Genomic DNA, 20,083 nt, shown 5'->3' with positions numbered 1-20,083 from the left:
TTAAAAAAAAAAAAAAAAAAAAAAAAAAAGTTTACTTAACACCACATTTACAGCTCTCTAGTAAACATTCATTCATGCAACGAGCCCCATACTCAAGAAAAGTATGTTCTATGCTTAACCACTTGCAATAGCAGTGGAATGCAAACACAAATTGATTGGAAGAAAAAGAATGCAGTAATAAAACGTAAATCCAAATACTAATTAAACTTGCCGCTTTATGTTGTCGTTAGTTTTCTCATCAAGCCCATTTGTTTGGGGATGGTATGCTGCTGTCACACTCCTTTCTATTCCCAGAAGCGTACAAAGCCCATTGTTGAGCTGTAAAAAGAAGCATGTTTAAAACAAAATGAAGGTAGCAACATAACTCTTATATCATTTCTACTACTCTGCTATTTTTGAAGTACACCTACTTGATTCACAAACTCTCTGCCTTGGTCAGACAGGATTCTTTTGGGACATCCGTGTCTATATATCATAGAGCAAAGGTGTTGTCCCACTTCAGCAGCACTTTTCGTTTTTAGTGGGAACGCCTCCACCCACTTAGAAAAATAATCAGTCGCCGTGAGGATATATATATTTCCATTAACAGTTTTGGGTAGAGGTCCCGTTAGGTCGATGCCAACGAGTTCCCACACATTTGACACCTAATGGGATGGAATAATTTCTTTGTAAATGAATGAATGATACATGTTGATGCTCATCATATCTATTATGTTTAAAAAATAACACAGCTTTAACAACAATTACCTTAATAAACTGCAATGGTTGGCTTGCTTTCAATGGTTTTCCCACCTTCTGACACTGCTCACATTCCTGTACCTTCAAGAAAAACAAATTGTAAAAATGTGTACAGCTTTTGTGTATGTGTATATAAATACAACAAATTTAGTAGATTGCATACCCATTTCTCAATGTGTACAGTCATTGCATTCCAGTAAAATCTGGAGCACACTGCAGAGCGCGTTTTTAGAATGCCAGTATGACCGCCAATAGGGGAAGCGTGAAATTGATGAAATATGCTCTTTGCCTCATCTTTACTTTGAATGGCTATTCTATTGCCATACAAGAGCTTTCCTTCTATAAAACAAAATTGACATTAAAAGATGCATTTATGAAAGAGCGATCCTACAATCTGTTGTTGTGCATTATCGTTTATGACACTCACCATTTATTGAAAATTTGGAGGCATACCTCCGAAGAACGCGTTGTTCATTTTTTGAATACGCTGATGGGTACGTTCCCTGAGCGAGGTAATTATATACCTCTTGCCACTTGTTCTCCATACCTGAAAATATAGCAGAGCACTATTACATAACGTTAAACATTACAACCTGTGCACACATTTTGGGAAGATCTTAATAAAAAACAAATGCCAAGTATGTTTTCCAGCCACTAAATTGGAAATATACAGAACATTTAATAGCTGGTAAATAAACTAAGTCTATAATAAATTATCATTATTAAAAATGGTCTTTATAAAAAAAATTATACACGCCTCAGAAATTAAACTAATTCTGATATTACTCACTAGTTGCTGGAGTCTGATAAATCGGGACTGCAATGCAACTGACCGAAACCAAATGCAAAGCCTGTAAATAAAAAAAAAAAATAACAAAAAAGGGAAGATGCATAGATAAAAAAGGTATATTAAATGCTATATGGACCATCCACGTTGCAAAGAGCATGACAGTAATCAAATGATACTCACTAGTCGGGGAGTCTGATAGATCGGGACTGCAATGCAACTGACCGAAACCAAATGCAAAGCCTGTAAATAAAAAAAAATAACAAAAAAGGGAAGATGCATAGATAAAAAAGGTATATTAAATGCTATATGGACCATCCACGTTGCAAAGAGCATGACAGTAATCAAATGATACTCACTAGTCGGGGAGTCTGATAGATCGGGACTGCAATGCAACTGACCGAAACCAAATGCAAAGCCTGTAAATAAAAAAAAAATAACAAAAAAGGGAAGATGCATAGATAAAAAAGGTATATTAAATGCTATATGGACCATCCACGTTGCAAAGAGCATGACAGTAATCAAATGATACTCACTAGTCGGGGAGTCTGATAGATCGGGACTGCAATGCAACTGACCGAAACCATATGCAAAGCCTGTGAAGGAAATAATTTTAGAAAGATTAAAAGGATACATAGATAAAAGGTATATTATATGCTATATGGACCCACAACGTTTCAAACAGCAGTACAGTCTTAAATAATACTCACTAGTCGGGGAGTCTGATAGAGTGGGTCTGCAATGCAAGTGACCGAAACCAAATGCAAAGCCTGTGAAGGGAAAAAAATAAAAAATATTATATGCTTTAAACTGTAGATTAATGGCACACCACACTGATTAAAACACAACAATCAGCTCATAGTAATGAGAGCACATATCAGTGTGTGTATATTATTTAGGGCCCCAATAGGCCTACACCTATAGGGGCCATATATATATATATATATATATATATATATATATATATATATATATACACATATACACACTGATATGTGCTCTCATTACTATGATCTGTATATAAAAAAAAAAACAACATGTAAGATATACTCTGTTAATACCTATTGAAATAAAGGAAAAAAAAAAAAATTCTGCATATCTTCTATTTGTCTTCCTCTGGGGGCCCATACAGAGCTGTGTGTTTTATGTGTACTGTGCGCGTGAGAACATGGATGAAATTTTAACCACTTCCCGCCCGCCCTATAGCGGATTGACGTCCGGGAAGTGGTTCTGTTATCCGGGGGGCGCGCATCACGGCGATCGGTGGAGCGGTGTGTCAATCTGACACACCGCTACACTGATCTTGGTAAAAAGCCTCCGGCGGAGGCTCTTTACTACGTGATCAGCCGTGTCCAATCACGGCTGATCACGCTGTCAATAGGAAGAGCCATTGATCGGCTCTTCCTCACTCGCGTCTGACAGACGCAAGTAGAGGAGAGCCGATCGCGGCTCTCCTGGCAGGGGGGGTCTGCGCTGATTGTTTATCAGCGCAGCCCCCCCCCCCCAGATCACCCCACTGGACTACCAGGGATGCCACTAGGACCACCAGGGAAGGGGCAACGTGGATGGCCAGGTATGTACCCCATGGCCATCCACATGTGCGCAATCTGTGCCAGTCAGTGCCCACAAATGGGCACTGATTGGCACTATTATGCCAATGATATGCCCAGCAATGCTATATCAGTGCCACCTGTCATTGCCCATCTGTGCCACCAGTCATTGCCCATCGGTGCCACCAGTCATTGCCCATCTGTGCCCACCTATCAGTGCCCATCTGTGCCACACATAAGTACCCATCAGTGCCACCCATATATGGCCAATCAATGCCACCTACGAGTGCCCATCAGTGCCGCCTATGTGTGCCCATCGTTGCCACTATGAGTGCTCATCAGTGCCGCATACCAGTGCCACCTATCAGTGCCCATCAGTGCCGCCTATCAATGCCCATCATCAGTGCCCGTTAGTGCCACCTCATCAGTGCCACCTCATTGGTGCCACCTCATCGGTGCCCATCAGTGCAGCTATATCAGTGCCCATTATTGAAGGAGAAAGCGTACTTATTTAAAAAAAAATTTAACAGAAACAAAGAAAAACTTGTTTTTTCGAAAATTTCGGTCTTTTTTTATTTGTTGCGAAAAAAATAACAACCGCAGGATGTGATCAAATTCCACCAAAAGAAAACTCTATTTGTGGGAACAAAATGATCAAAAAATTGTTTGGGTACAGTGTAGCATGACCGCGCAATTGTCATTCAAATTGCAACAGCGCTGAAAGCTGAAAATGGGCTGGGTGGGAAGGTGTCTAAGTGCCCGGTATTGAAGTGTTAAACATCCTGGCCAAGAAATGTCCATATCCACCCTAGACATCTCTGCCATTGTGTTCATCACTCATCCATCCAAAACATATCAGTCATTGTAGTTGTATCCATCCACATGTCAGCTGTATCCATCAATAATACACGCGTGCTGTATGTATATGTGGTGGGGGGAGAGGAGGACGCAATGCCAAAGACATGTGGGGGAGTGAAAGTGTATTGCACAGATTGACTGCCATGGGGGGAGGGAGGGGGAGGGAAGATGTATATGGCACAAAATGGCTGCCAGGGGGGAGGAGGAAAGATGGGAAGATGTGTGGTGGAGAGGATGTGTATGGCACAAAATGGCTGCAATAGGGTGGGGGAGGGGGAAAGATGGGAAGATGTGTATGACACAAAATGGCTGCCGTGGGGGGAGGGTGTCAAGGATGGGAAAATGTGTACGGTAAAAAATGGATGCCATGGGGGGGGGGTGGGAAGATGTGTATGGTACAAAATGGCTGCCATCGGGGAGGGGGGGAGATGTGTGTTGCCAGGGGGGTGGGAAGATGTGTGTTGGCATGGTGGGGGGATGGGAAGATGTGTGTTGCCATGTGGGGGGGGGGTGAGAAGATGTGATCTATCCATATAATACATGCCCTGTACACAGACAGCCCTACATGGAATAAAATCGAAGCATAATGGGCAATTACCGCAATACACATCATACATCTTTGCCATTGTATTGCGTCCCCCCCCCCCCCCTGCACATGGCAGACACTTTGTGCAATATACATGTTCTCCACCACAGAACTTAGCAAAACTATTCAACTGTAAATACGTGTCCATGCTTTATCATCCATCCATCCCCCCATGCCAACACACATCTTCCCATCCCCCCCCATGCCAACACACATCTTCCCATCCCCCCCCCATGCCAACACACATCTTCCATCCCCCCCCCCCCATGCCAACACACATCTTCCCATCCCCCCCCCATGCCAACACACATCTTCCCATCCCCCCCCCCCCATGCCAACACACATCTTCCATCCCCCCCATGCCAATACACATCTTCCCATCCCCCCCTCCCCCCATGGCTGCCATTTTGTATGTACGGTAAGTTCTGTGGTGGCTATCTGTGTACAGGGCTTGTATTCTATGGATAGATGATAAAGCATGGACACGTATTTATAGTTGAATAGTTTTGCTAAGTTCTGTGGTGGAGAACATGTATATTGCACAAAGTGTCTGCCATGTGGGGGGGGGGGGTGAGAAGATGTGATCTATCCATATAATACATGCCCTGTACACAGACAGCCCTACATGGGAATAAAATCGAAGCATAATGGGCAATTACCGCAATACACATCATACATCTTTGCCATTGTATTGCGTCCCCCCCCCCCCCTGCACATGGCAGACACTTTGTGCAATATACATGTTCTCCACCACAGAACTTAGCAAAACTATTCAACTGTAAATACGTGTCCATGCTTTATCATCCATCCATAGAATACAAGCCCTGTACACAGATAGCCACCACAGAACTTACCATACATTTTCAATGGTTCATATAATCATCCATAGAACACATGCCCTGTAGACAGACAGCCCTGAAGGGGAATAACATATAATCATAACAGTGTACTTACAAAAGTGTTGAAATAGGAGGGTTCTGCTATAATTCTGCAACAAAACATCCAAATTCCGCACTGATAGTCTGCCTAATTGTATGTGTTCGCTCCTTAAATATGTACAGCAAACACGCCCATAAACATTGATAAACCCACCCTTCAATTCCCTAAACACACCCCGCAAACATATTAACATTTTCTAAACCCACCCCCTCGAGCATCGGGAGCGTGCGGGAGCCTGTGACTGAATGCAACAGGCATTGCGCAGGCGCCGTTTATATTTCTTCCTCAGCTGTTCTTCTTCGGAGACTTTCGGCGTCTCCTTTGTCCTCCTTACTGCGCAAGCGCGGCGCCTGCGCAGTACGGAGCGGACACTATCTGATGGGGGGACAGTTTTTGGCAGAACACCGGGAACGAAGCTCATACAGGTACAATCCTGCAGTTTTTTTAACAGAACACAGGGACAATTAGTATAATGCTGCAGAGAGGATGGCAGCATGTAACAAAAGTGGGTTAAAAAACACTTTCAGTTTGTTCAATTAAGCTTCGACAAAAAAACTGGAAGCTGATTGCTTTCTATACAGAACTGCACCTGATCTTGCTCTCTCCAGTTTTAGTAAATCAACCTCAGGGTGTGTTTTAAGTTCAACAGCAATTTATTTGTAATATTCGTTTTAATTCTTTTTGTACTCTAAAAATATATAAATACATTGCACCTATGGATAAAGAAATCCGGTTTGGTAAAGCTCACTTTATCTCTTTAATTGAGACAACAGTCTTATTTTATGTTTTGCAATATGTAATTCAGTCATTTTAAATTGCTGATCACATTTTCCTTTTGCTATTTACTGAGAAATGTAAAAAATGCAGAAGGCAAGTCAGATTGCAGACGCCTACCCTTGTTACACAGCATACGTATAACTTAACTGAGCCCATTAGGTACAGATGCCAGACTTCTGTCACTGTGCACCATGCTCTCATTTTTAATTTCAGTAAACTGTGCTTATTTTCAGCATAGATTATCACAATGTAAAGTTTGTGTGTGATTTCCTTTCAAAATCAGATTCCTTTATGACCCAATGTAAATATTTGCAGCTGGAGGATATAATAAAATTTTGTTAATCTACTCTACAAGCACTTTTTTATTCAGTTAGAAGTGAACTGCATATTTAAAACTAACATATTAGATTAGAAGGTTGCCAGTAGATGATGTTAATTGCATTCAAAATAAGCTGGTCATACACATGGAAATTTTCACTCAGTTCTAACCACACGGAATCACAAATACCACAAGTAATCACCAGAAACCAAGCAATCTACCACTCATGCATATTGATAGGGCAGTAGAATTTGGACAACCATGAAGACAAAATTGGTGAAAAAATGTACAGCATCAATACAGTTTATTAAAAGGTTGAACAAAAATAGAAAAAAAACTATGGCAATCCAGAAAATTATATCAGAAGTTTGAGCACTCTATCATATTGCCAGTAGTATGACCAGCTTTAAAGTTATCTCTTGGGAATTTTATGGGGCGACCATAATCCAACCAATCCAAACACGCTAAGTTTTCTCTTGTACAATCCACAGGCTAAATGAAACAAATCTAATAGATTCCTCCATCAAAGCTAAACAGCAGGGATGGAGAAATCTCTACTGCTGACTATTGTATTGTGTGTGATAAGGTAGGATTATATAGATACCTACAAATACTATAAACAATAGACAGGAATATTGCAGGGCTAAAACATCCTAGCTTCATACATAGGAAATTTTCAAAACCGCTGGGAAATAAAACCACTCACATGTTTCTATGTTTCTCTTTGTGTTCTGAAGCTATTACCGTACTGGCTGGTTGGTATTGTTGAGCAAGCTTATTCATATGAACCCATATAGTGAACATGGCCAATTTGCTTTATTCAGATGCTAATTGTGGAACATTGATTTGCATTCTGCTAAGTCATTTTCGCTTCAGGTACTGATTGACCTTCACATTGTCACCATAATATGAGATTTCATATCGGTTTATTCAGGAAGTGCATTCAAGAGTAGATGGGCAGGAAACCAATGCAAAACAGATATGAACACACATGAAGGACCCCATTATCAGTTCATTTATAGATTTTTTTCTGCAACAAGAACAGTGCAGCAGATTGATTACAAAGATTTTCAGAGTTGGAAATTTCCCTTGTTGGGTAAGGAACACTTCCAAGAGTCTGAAAGCCAAGCAGACAATCTTTGCTGGGTGCCTCATATTCAAGGGATGGAATGTGAAATGTTTTCTAATGCCCTGTACACACGAGCGGACTTTTCGATAGCAAAGGTCTGACGGAACGAATCTGCCGGACAATTCGATCATGTGTGGGCTTCATCGGACCTTGGCTGTTGAAAAATCAGACGGACTTTAGATTTAGAACATGTTTTAAATCTTTCCGACGGACTCGAGTCCGGTCAAAAAATCAGTTCGTCTGTATACTAGTCCGACAGACAAAAAACAACGCAAGGGCAGCTAATGGCTACTAGCAGGGATGAGCTTCGTGTTCGAGTCGAACCCATGTTCGACTCGAACATCGTCTGTTCGACCGTTCGCTGAATTGCGAACGATATGGGCCGTTCGCGCCAAATTCGAGTGGCGCGTCACGGCCAATAATTCACTGCGGCATCGCAGTGCATTGCTGGCTGATGAATGGCCAAGCATGCACTATGACCCGCATGCTTGGCCAATCACAGCACCGTCTGTACAGACAGCTGTAATTGGCCAAAGCCAGAGTGGCTTTGGCCAATTATGGCTCAGGGGGTTTAGTACACGCCCCACACTATATAAGGCCGCCTGCATGTCGGCCCTGTGAAGTGTGTTCCGGCGTTGAGAGACAGAGACAGTGTCATTTGATTTAAGTTATATAGATCAGGCAGGACAGTCAGTCAGTTAGCTGCACTTACAGTGTATTGTGTGTATATATATGCATCCCAGGTGTTGTGTATATATATATATATATATATATATATATATATATATATATATACATATATATATATGAATACACTGTATTCAGTTTAGCTAGATCCGTTCCTGTTATTATCTTCCTACTGACAGGCAGGCAGGTGTTGTTACAGTATTTGAAGAAAATTGCTGGTGTTCTTCTGATCCTATTAGTCCTATTAGCTACAGTATTTACAGTTAGTGTAGTGCGACCTCTGCACAGTGTTCAGCTAAAGCTACCTGTAGAAGATTGGTGGTGTTTTTCTGATCCTATCACTACTGCAGGCAGCTACATTATTTTTTAGTGTAGTGCGACCTCTGCACAGTGTTCAGCTAAAGCTACAAGTTAGTGTAGTGAGACCTCTGCACAGTGTTCAGCTAAAGCTATGAGTCAGTGTAGTGCGACCTCTGCACAGTGTTCAGCTAAAGCTACAAGTTAGTGTAGTGCAACCTCTGCACAGTGTTCAGCTAAAGCTACCTGTAGAAGGCTGGTGGTGTTTTTCTGATCCTATCACTACCGCAGGCAGCTACATTATTTACACGTTAGTGTAGTTCGACCTCTGCACAGTGTTCAGCTAAAGCTACCTGTAGAAGGTTGCTGTTTTTTTCCTGATCCTATCACTACCGCAGGCAGCTACATTATTTACACATTAGTGTAGTGCGACCTCTGCACAGTGTTCAGCTAAAGCTACAAGTTAGTGTAGTGCGACCTCTGCACAGTGTTCAGCTAAAGCTACAAGTTAGTGTAGTGCGACCTCTGCACAGTGTTCAGCTAAAGCTACAAGTTAGTGTAGTGTGACCTCTGCACAGTATTCAGCTAAAGCTACAAGTTAGTGTAGTGCGACCTCTGCACAGTGTTCAGCAAAAGCTACAAGTTAGTGTAGTGCGACTTCCGCACAGTGTTCAGCTAAAGCTACAAGTTAGTGTAGTGCGACCTCTGCATAGTGTTCAGCTAAAGCTACAAGTTAGTGTAGTGCGAACTCTGCACAGTGTTCAGCTAAAGCTAGAAGTTAGTGTAGTGCGACCTCTGCACAGTGTTCAGCTAAAGCTACAAGTTAGTGTAGTGCGACCTCTGCACAGTGTTCAGCTAAAGCTACAAGTTAGTGTAGTGCAACCTCTGCACAGTGTTCAGCTAAAGCTACAAGTTAGTGTAGTGCGACCTCTGCACAGTGTTCAGCTAAAGCTACAAGTTAGTGTAGTGCGACCTCTGCACAGTGTTTAGCTAAAGCTACCTGTAGAAGGTTGGTGTTGTTTTCCTGATCCTATCACTACCGCAGGCAGCTACATTATTTACACGTTAGTGTAGTGTGACCTCTGCACTGTGTTCAGCTAAAGCTACCTGTAGAAGGTTGGTGGTGTTTTCCTGATCCTATCACTACCGCAGGCAGCTACATTATTTACATGTTATTGTAGTGCGACTCTGCACAGTGTTCAGCTAAAGCTACAAGTTAGTGTAGTGCGACCTCTGCACAGTGTTCAGCTAAAGCTACAAGTTAGTGTAGTGTGACCTCTGCACAGTGTTCAGCTAAAGCTACCTGTAGAAGGTTGGTGTTGTTTTCCTGATCCTATCACTACCGCAGGCAGCTACATTATTTACACGTTAGTGTAGTGCGACCTCTGCACAGTGTTCAGCTAAAGATACCTGTAGAAGGTTGGTGGTGTTTTCCTGATCCTATCACTACCGCAGGCAGGTACATTATTTACACGTTAGTGTAGTGCGACCTCTGCACAGTGTTCAGCTAAAGCTACCTGTAGAAGGTTGCTGTTGTTTTCCTGATCCTATCACTACTGCAGGCAGCTACATTATTTACACGTTAGTGTAGTGCAACTGCACAGTGTTTAGCTAAAGCTACAAGTTAGTGTAGTGCGACCTTGGCACAGTGTTCAGCTAAAGCTACAAGTTAGTGTAGTGCGACCTCTGCACAGTGTTCAGCTAAAGCTACAAGTTAGTGTAGTGCGACCTCTGCACAGTGTTTAGCTAAAGCTACAAGTTACTTTAGTGTGACCTCTGCACAGTGTTCAGCTAAAGCTACCTGTAGAAGGTTGGTGTTGTTTTCCTGATCCTATCACTACCGCAGGCAGCTACATTATTTACACGTTAGTGTAGTGCGACCTCTGCACAGTGTTCAGCTAAAGCTACCTGTAGAAGGTTGGTGTTGTTTTCCTGATCTTATCACTACCGCAGGCAGCTACATTATTTACACGTTAGTGTAGTGCGACCTCTGCACAGTGTTCAGCTAAAGCTACCTGTAGAAGGTTGGTGTTGTTTTCCTGATCCTATCACTACCGCAAGCAGCTACATTATTTACACGTTAGTGTAGTGCGACTGCACAGTGTTTAGCTAAAGCTACAAGTTAGTGTAGTGCGACCTCTGCACAGTGTTCAGCTAAAGCTACAAGTTAGTGTAGTGCGACCTCTGCACAGTGTTCAGCTAAAGCTAGAAGTTAGTGTAGTGCGACCTCTGCACAGTGTTCAGCTAAAGCTACAAGTTAGTGTAGTGCGACCTCTGCACAGTGTTCAGCTAAAGCTACAAGTTAGTGTAGTGCAACCTCTGCACAGTGTTCAGCTAAAGCTACAAGTTAGTGTAGTGCGACCTCTGCACAGTGTTCAGCTAAAGCTACAAGTTAGTGTAGTGCGACCTCTGCACAGTGTTTAGCTAAAGCTACCTGTAGAAGGTTGGTGTTGTTTTCCTGATCCTATCACTACCGCAGGCAGCTACATTATTTACACGTTAGTGTAGTGTGACCTCTGCACGGTGTTCAGCTAAAGCTACCTGTAGAAGGTTGGTGGTGTTTTCCTGATCCTATCACTACCGCAGGCAGCTACATTATTTACACGTTATTGTAGTGCGACTCTGCACAGTGTTCAGCTAAAGCTACAAGTTAGTGTAGTGCGACCTCTGCACAGTGTTCAGCTAAAGCTACAAGTTAGTGTAGTGTGACCTCTGCACAGTGTTCAGCTAAAGCTACCTGTAGAAGGTTGGTGTTGTTTTCCTGATCCTATCACTACCGCAGGCAGCTACATTATTTACACGTTAGTGTAGTGCGACCTCTGCACAGTGTTCAGCTAAAGATACCTGTAGAAGGTTGGTGGTGTTTTCCTGATCCTATCACTACCGCAGGCAGCTACATTATTTACACGTTAGTGTAGTGCGACCTCTGCACAGTGTTCAGCTAAAGCTACCTGTAGAAGGTTGGTGTTGTTTTCCTGATCCTATCACTACCGCAGGCAGCTACATTATTTACACGTTAGTGTAGTGCGACCTCTGCACAGTGTTCAGCTAAAGCTACCTGTAGAAGGTTGCTGTTGTTTTCCTGATCCTATCACTACTGCAGGCAGCTACATTATTTACACGTTAGTGTAGTGCAACTGCACAGTGTTTAGCTAAAGCTACAAGTTAGTGTAGTGCGACCTTGGCACAGTGTTCAGCTAAAGCTACAAGTTAGTGTAGTGCGACCTCTGCACAGTGTTCAGCTAAAGCTACAAGTTAGTGTAGTGCGACCTCTGCACAGTGTTCAGCTAAAGCTACAAGTTACTTTAGTGTGACCTCTGCACAGTGTTCAGCTAAAGCTACCTGTAGAAGGTTGGTGTTGTTTTCCTGATCCTATCACTACCGCAGGCAGCTACATTATTTACACGTTAGTGTAGTGCGACCTCTGCACAGTGTTCAGCTAAAGCTACCTGTAGAAGGTTGGTGTTGTTTTCCTGATCTTATCACTACCGCAGGCAGCTACATTATTTACACGTTAGTGTAGTGCGACCTCTGCACAGTGTTCAGCTAAAGCTACCTGTAGAAGGTTGCTGTTGTTTTCCTGATCCTATCACTACCGCAAGCAGCTACATTATTTACACGTTAGTGTAGTGCGACTGCACAGTGTTTAGCTAAAGCTACAAGTTAGTGTAGTGCGACCTCTGCACAGTGTTCAGCTAAAGCTAGAAGTTAGTGTAGTGCGACCTCTGCACAGTGTTCAGCTAAAGCTACAAGTTAGTGTAGTGCGACCTCTGCACAGTGTTCAGCTAAAGCTACCTGTAGAAGGTTGGTGTTGTTTTCCTGATCCTATCACTACCGCAGGCAGCTACATTATTTACACGTTAGTGTAGTGCGACCTCTGCACAGTGTTCAGCTAAAGCTACCTGTAGAAGGTTGGTGTTGTTTTCCTGATCTTATCACTACCGCAGGCAGCTACATTATTTACACGTTAGTGTAGTGCGACCTCTGCACAGTGTTCAGCTAAAGCTACCTGTAGAAGGTTGCTGTTGTTTTCCTGATCCTATCACTACCGCAAGCAGCTACATTATTTACACGTTAGTGTAGTGCGACTGCACAGTGTTCAGCTAAAGCTACAAGTTAGTGTAGTGCGACCTCTGCACAGTGTTCAGCTAAAGCTAGAAGTTAGTGTAGTGCGACCTCTGCACAGTGTTCAGCTAAAGCTACAAGTTAGTGTAGTGCGACCTCTGCACAGTGTTCAGCTAAAGCTACCTGTAGAAGGTTGGTGTTGTTTTCCTGATCCTATCACTACCGCAGGCAGCTACATTATTTACACGTTAGTGTAGTGCGACCTCTGCACAGTGTTCAGCTAAAGCTACCTGTAGAAGGTTGGTGTTGTTTTCCTGATCTTATCACTACCGCAGGCAGCTACATTATTTACACGTTAGTGTAGTGCGACCTCTGCACAGTGTTCAGCTAAAGCTACCTGTAGAAGGTTGCTGTTGTTTTCCTGATCCTATCACTACCGCAAGCAGCTACATTATTTACACGTTAGTGTAGTGCGACTGCACAGTGTTCAGCTAAAGCTACAAGTTAGTGTAGTGCGACCTCTGCACAGTGTTCAGCTAAAGCTAGAAGTTAGTGTAGTGCGACCTCTGCACAGTGTTCAGCTAAAGCTACAAGTTAGTGTAGTGCGACCTCTGCACAGTGTTTAGCTAAAGCTACAAGTTACTTTAGTGTGACCTCTGCACAGCGTTCAGCTAAAGCTACCTGTAGAAGGTTGGTGGTGTTTTCCTGATCCTATCACTACCGCAGGCAGCTACATTATTTACACGTTAGTATAGTGCGACCTCTGCACAGTGTTCAGCTAAAGCTACCTGTAGAAGGTTGGTGGTGTTTTCCTGATCCTATCACTACCGCAGGCAGCTACATTATTTACACGTTAGTGTAGTGCGACTCTGCACAGTGTTCAGCTAAAACTACCTGTAGAAGGTTGGTGCTGTTTTCCTGATCCTATCACTACCGCAGGCAGCTACATTATTTACACATTAGTATAGTGCGACCTCTGCACAGTGTTCAGCTAAAGCTACCTGTAGAAGGTTGGTGGTGTTTTCCTGTTTCTATCACTACCGCAGGCAGCTATATTTACACGTTAGTGTAGTGCGACCTCTGCACAGTGTTCAGCTAAAGCTACCTGTAGAAGGTTGGTGCTGTTTTCCTGATCCTATCACTACCGCAGGCAGCTACATTATTTACACGTTAGTGTAGTGCGACCTCTGCACAGTGTTCAGCTAAAGCTACCTATAGAAGGTTGGTGGTGTTTTCCTGATCCTATCACTACCGCAGACAGCTACATTATTTACACGTTAGTGTAGTGCGACCTCTGCACAGTGTTCAGCTAAAGCTACCTGTAGAAGGTTGGTATTGTTTTCCTGATCTTATCACTACCGCAGGCAGCTACATTATTTACACGTTAGTGTAGTGCGACTCTGCACAGTGTTCAGCTAAAGCTACAAGTTAGTGTAGTGCGACCTCTGCACAGTGTTCAGCTAAAGCTACCTGTAGAAGGTTGGTGTTGTTTTCCTGATCCTATCACTACCGCAGGCAGCTACATTATTTACACATTAGTGTAGTGCAACCTCTGCACAGTGTTCAGCTAAAGCTACAAGTTAGTGTAGTGCAACCTCTGCACAGTGTTCAGCTAAAGCTACCTGTAGAAGATTGGTGGTGTTCTCATACTAATAATACTTCAGGCAGGCAGTTGATTTTGCTAGCTGCAGTATATATATATATATATATATATATATCCCAGCTTAGTGCAGCTACATCTCACTGCAGGCCATTAGTATGTCTGGAAGGACAACAAGGAGAGGCAGACAGTCACAAGCCAATAAATGAGGGCAAGCAGGCTCTGTGTCTAGAGGCAACAGTGCTGGTCGTGGACACGGTGCATCCTCATTGGCACGTGGCCGTGGGACACGCTTGGCCTTTTTTTCGGCAGCTGGCCGCGTTGAGTCGCAACATGCGGAAGACTTGGTTGAGTGGATGACCAAGCCGTCCTCATCCTCCTCATCCTCACTCACCCATGCTCCGGGTACTTTGTCTGGCAAAGCAGCTGCCAACGCGGCCTCTTCCCTCGGCTCAATGGCATCAGTGACTCCTTACCTAGCCCCACCATGTCCTCCTAAGGAGTCCCTCGAACTGTTTGACCACAGTGTTGGGTACATGCTCCATGAGGATGCCCAGCGTTTAGAAGGCTCTGATGATGATACTGAGCTAGATGAAGCCAGTAGTGTGAGCACGGACAGAGGGGGTGCCCAAGAACGACAGCAATCTGGCAGTCATGTTCCCCCTGCTGCAGCATACTGCCAGGTTTGCTCCAGTGATGAGGAGGGAGGGGATGATGAGGTCACTGACTCAACGTGGGTGCCTGATAGGAGAGAGGAGGAGGAGGCACATCACCAACGAGGCAGGATGCCCTCCAGGGGCCAGCTTAAGGGCAGCACACTGACTGCATCACACTTCAGAGCTCTGCATGTGCAGGGCGCTGCTGTCTCTGCATGTTATTCCAAAAGTTCTTTGGTGTGGGCCTTTTTTTGGCCACAACAACACCTAAGGCCCAAATTTCTGCTGAGTATATAGGGCAGGCCCCTACTTTCAAACATCCAACTTACAAACGACTCCTACTTGCAAATGGAAGGAGACAACAGGAAGTGAGATGAAATCTACCCCTAGGAAGGGAAATTCTCTCCTGTAAGAGTTAATATGGGAAAAACTTTTCTCCTTTACACTGATGCTTTATCACTAATCCTTGTTTCACTAAAAACCCCAAATTTTCAAAAAACATTTGTCATTGGGACAAAAAGTTAGGTGAAATCTTCTGAAGAGGAGCACAGACAGCAAAACAAATGTCACAGGGGTGATAACCCTTCCCTATGTTTTCCAAAAAGCTTAAAATAGATTTTTTGGCTGGAGCTAAACACGTTAAAAATGTACCAGTTCAAAATTACAAACAGATTCTACTTAACAACAAACCTACAGTCCCTGTCTTGTTTGCACCACCTGTATACTGCTGTTCAGAGTATATAGGGCCTAGGGGCCCCACACCTTTCCTTTATAAATTTGGGTGCGGGGTTCCCCTTAATATCCATACAAGACCCAAAGGGCCTGGTAATGGACTGGGGGGTACCCATGCCATTTCTCTCACTGATTTTCATCCATATTGCCAGGACCCGACATTACATTAAAGCCGCAAGCAGTTTTAAATGACTTTTATTCCTTTAAAAATGTCATTTTGTGCAGGGACTGTTCTAAGCACGGGAAACACACGCCACTTTACAGGCATACTATAGACACCCCCCCCCCCCGGTACGATATTTAAAGCAATATTTCACTTTTTTTTTTTTTACTTTAAGCATCATTAAAATCACTGCTCCCGAAAAAACGACCGTTTTGAAAACTTTTTTTTGCATTGATACATGTTCCCTGAGGCAGGACCCGGGTCCCCAAACCCTTTTTAGGACAATACGATGCAAATTAGCCTTTATAATGAGCACTTTTGATTTTGAACGTTCAAGTCCCATAGACGTCAATGGGGTTCTAACGTTCGTGCGAATTTTCGGTCCGTTCACAGGTTCTGGTGCGAACCGAAATGGGGGGTGTTTGGCTCATCCCTAGTTACTAGCTATTAACTTCCTTATTCTAATCCTTCGTACGTAATCACGTTCAAACCAACGGACTTTCGAAGGGACTTTAGTCTGGTCATTGAAAAGTCCGTAGTAACTCCATCCGTCTGAAAGACCGTTGGACCTTTGATGCTGAAAAGTCCGCTCGTGTGTACACGGCATAAGTTTTCTTTTTTTTCTTTTACTGAGTCTGCAACCTAAAGATATGCATGTTGATCATCCTATTTTTTCAACTGTAATCAATAGTGGGTCAGGTAGAAAATGACCATGAACAGAACACACAGGGGATATACTGTATGTCTAACAAATGGAAGACACATTCAATACTGCAATCACACTAACAACACTGTAGTAGTCCCAAAAATGTGCTCTAATTCAATTGCTATCAGAAGTCAAATTGCTCCCAAATCTGTTTTGAGTCCAATAAAAAAAAAAAAATACTTGTTACAAAAGGAAGTACAGCTGACACTAGTGAGGCTGTATTCTAGGCAATTTTGGGTAAATTCCAACCAGTTACGTCTAATTCTAAAAATTACTGAACAAATCAAGGCAACCTACTAACACCAGTTAAGGTTATTTTAGGGTATTCATAGAAACTATTGGTGATACCTTGATCCACTAGATAATTTCTGCCATTACAAGAGCTACAACATTTTTGACAGGCCAAAAGATAGGTGGACCCCCGCTTTAAGCAATCACTGAGACGACCCAAACCAGGGGAGGAGCCACAATATGGCGCCAGTTAGGATCTAGCTGTGAGGCTCCGTGCACTGCCTCGAGCGGGGATGTGTGTAGCTCCATTATGCCCTATTTAAGCCTGTTTATGTGGCTGCCTTATTAAACCCTATGCTGCTATGTATGCTGATTCAACCACGCTGATCTGATATTTGATTACCTGCCATTTATTATCGAGAGACTGAGACTGTGTCCTGATACCTGCCATTCCCCTGGGATCTCTGGCTGGACCCCCCCTCCTCGCCTTGGATAAGTCATCCATGCTGAGTGTAGAGTGCTGCAGGGAGACGTGCTGGTCAGGAGGGAGAGAGAGAGAGCCGACGACGCTTAGGCAGCTGTGGCAACGAACCCGGCTCCCTGCTTGTGAGAGAGGCAGGGGGCGGGCATGCCTGAGCGTGGATAGACTACTGGCCGGAGGTCAGTGCCGGAACCTGTGCCCCCTACCTGTGTTGTGCCTGTTTTCAGAAGGTGGCTGTCAGGACGCCTAAAGGGAGCTGGTGGATGCAGCCCTCCTGCCTTACCTGTGAGTGAGGCTGGGTGGGTGAGTGATCGAACCTGCCATTGGAGGGTTCCTCTTGGAGGCAGCAGTGACTGTCAGTTCAGTGTGGAGGGGCAGCTGGTCCTTCTGGGAGGCCCCTGTGGATTGGAGGATTGTGCCCAGGGAGGAGGTGAATGCTACTGCGGGGTCCTGTCTGAGATAATCGATAGGAGGTTTGAAGATTGGCCTCTGCAGCATTTCTACCAAGTCTTACAGAAAGGACCCATCAGAAGTGCTGACAAAAGGAGCCCTGAGAATCGGATAGGACTGGCTTATAAAACTGGTGTAAAATAAATAACTAACTTTAGATGATATACATACTGTATACTGTGAAGCTTAATAGATTAATAGTACTAAAGTGTTTTTGAGATCATCGGAGGAGTTTGCATGAAGGTGTGAAGGTGCATGGAGTAATAACAGATGGTCGATATCAAGAAGATATTAAGAATTCTGAGCTTAAAGCCAGTGCTTTTCACTGCATGTTCTGCTTTTCATTGTTTCCTTGCTCCACGCTTATAAAAAGACTGTATGCAAAAAATGCTTCCTGGACTGCTTCCCAAAAATTACAGAACAATAGAATGAGAATCTATTCTGATAGAAATTGGAGTTTTTTTTTCTCTCCTTTTTTTTTTTTTGCCTACCTTACTGTTTTAGGGTCAGTTATTATTGTGAACTGTATATGAAGGGCATGCAGGAGGTGGAAATCTTAATTGATTAATCTGAAGATTTTGAAAAACTGTTTGAATAATTATGTGAACTAATGTTTCAACGGGAAGTGTAAATCAATTTGCTCTTTTACGCCATATCACTACGTATATATTTTATTTTTCACCATTTATATCATCATGTGAATATTAAGGAGCAGTGCTTTTCATATATACCATCAGTTTTTTTTTAATTGCTAATATAGTACTACTTTACCCTGCCCCTGCCTCATTTTGGCTCTAATTGAGCCCTTGATCTGCTGACTCTGTGATTTTTTTATTTTTTTTTGGTATAGGTCTGAGCTTACATTAGTTGCCAAATCCCTATTTCTTTAATTCCTGAATGTTTCTTGTAACTACTCATCAATCAGAATAGTGCATGTGAAGAGAACTGTAGGGGTGAAGTAGTTGCGAAGGTATGGTATAGATAAGGTGGGGTTCTATATATAGACTATCCCTTATCAGTGTCGCTACCACTGTCATTGTCGGCTTCATTCGTACTGCTACCTGGTGATCTCCCATATATCATCTAGTTTTTTACGATTTGATAATAAAATCCATCTTTTAAGAGAATGAATAGAAGGAATAATAATCGGGGAAAAGAAAATATGGGGAGAAAGGGGGCAAAAACTAATCAAATAGAGAGTCAGAACTGTAACTCTATAAAAACAAATATGGTACAGGATAAAGCTGATCAAAAAATGGAACAAAAAGCTGGAAACAGAATTGAAAATACAAATAAAAATCTTGAGATAATAACTTCATCCCCAGAAGATCAAAGGAATAAAAGTCTTGAGTCCGGGGAAGAAGTAAATAGGCTGAAGGATCAACAACAGAAGATGGCAGGAGATAAAGATGTAGATAGCTTACAAGCGCTTCCTACAAAGCAAGATATGGCTGAAATGATGTCTCATTTAGAGGGTATGATTAAAGGTGAACTGAAAGCTACTAGAAGGGACATACAAAATGTATTGCAAAGGGTTGAAGAATCAGAAGCACATCTTAATGAACATAAAAAAGCAATTCTGGATCTGCCGGCAAGAGCAGAATCGGATTGGCTAGAAATGAGGAACATACGCTACAGATTAGAGGATCAAGAGAACCGCAGTAGAAGGAACAATCTGAGGATACGGGGTTTACCTGAGTCCGTGAAAAACAGCGACCTTGAAAAAATGCTCTGCGAGGTGTTCAATAAAATATTAAATAAAGAAATATCATCCCCTATACATTTTGATAGAGTTCACCGGATACAAAAAGCAAATATGGTACCAACGGATGTAGCAAGAGATGTAGTAGCAAGATTTACTCACTATGAAATAAAACAACAAGTTACATATGGCATGAGAAGTGCTGCACCGATTAAATTTAATGGAAGTGAAATAATAATCTTCACAGAAGACTTGAAAGACTTTTGTAGCAAATTAGATCTACCATGCATCAACTTAGAGAATTGAGAAAAAAAACCCAGAATGGGGGAAGTTATCAGATTGGCAATGGAAGAAAGTTTTATTGTCCTTCAATTAGAATAGATTGGGGATTAATTGGATGAGCAGCATAGGGTGGGTTAAAGGTTTAGGGTATGACGGTTTTGTAAAAGAGGAAACCCGCTCGGGGGTGCACGGGGTTCCGGTGATATCTGTCTGGTCCCCCAGTGCCATTCCTGGAATTGGGATGAGATCTGGGGGTCCAGGCAGACACAATATAACCCCAAAGGGATGCCCTGCCTGGCTAGGAGCTCATGATTTGGGTGATAGCCAGGTAGGCCATAATATTTGGAA

General features: G+C 43.0%; 1 long non-coding RNA gene across 1 annotated transcript; it reads right to left on the bottom strand.

Moving 5' to 3' along the window:
• Positions 1 to 2,060: 2,060 nt before the first annotated feature.
• On the bottom strand, positions 2,061 to 5,644 carry LOC141130034 (uncharacterized). The gene is made up of 3 exons (XR_012241958.1): positions 5,474 to 5,644; positions 2,236 to 2,295; positions 2,061 to 2,121 (listed from the first exon to the last, which is right to left on the bottom strand). It is a non-coding gene; the product is annotated as an uncharacterized lncRNA (long non-coding RNA).
• Between the last annotated feature and the right edge of the window lie 14,439 nt (positions 5,645 to 20,083).

The sequence above is a fragment of the Aquarana catesbeiana genome, linkage group LG02 (assembly GCF_042186555.1).
Source record: "Aquarana catesbeiana isolate 2022-GZ linkage group LG02, ASM4218655v1, whole genome shotgun sequence".
NCBI classification, from domain to species: Eukaryota; Metazoa; Chordata; class Amphibia; order Anura; family Ranidae; genus Aquarana; species Aquarana catesbeiana.
The sequence above is the reverse complement of the archived record's forward strand: the minus strand, read 5'-3'. Positions and strand labels throughout refer to the sequence as shown.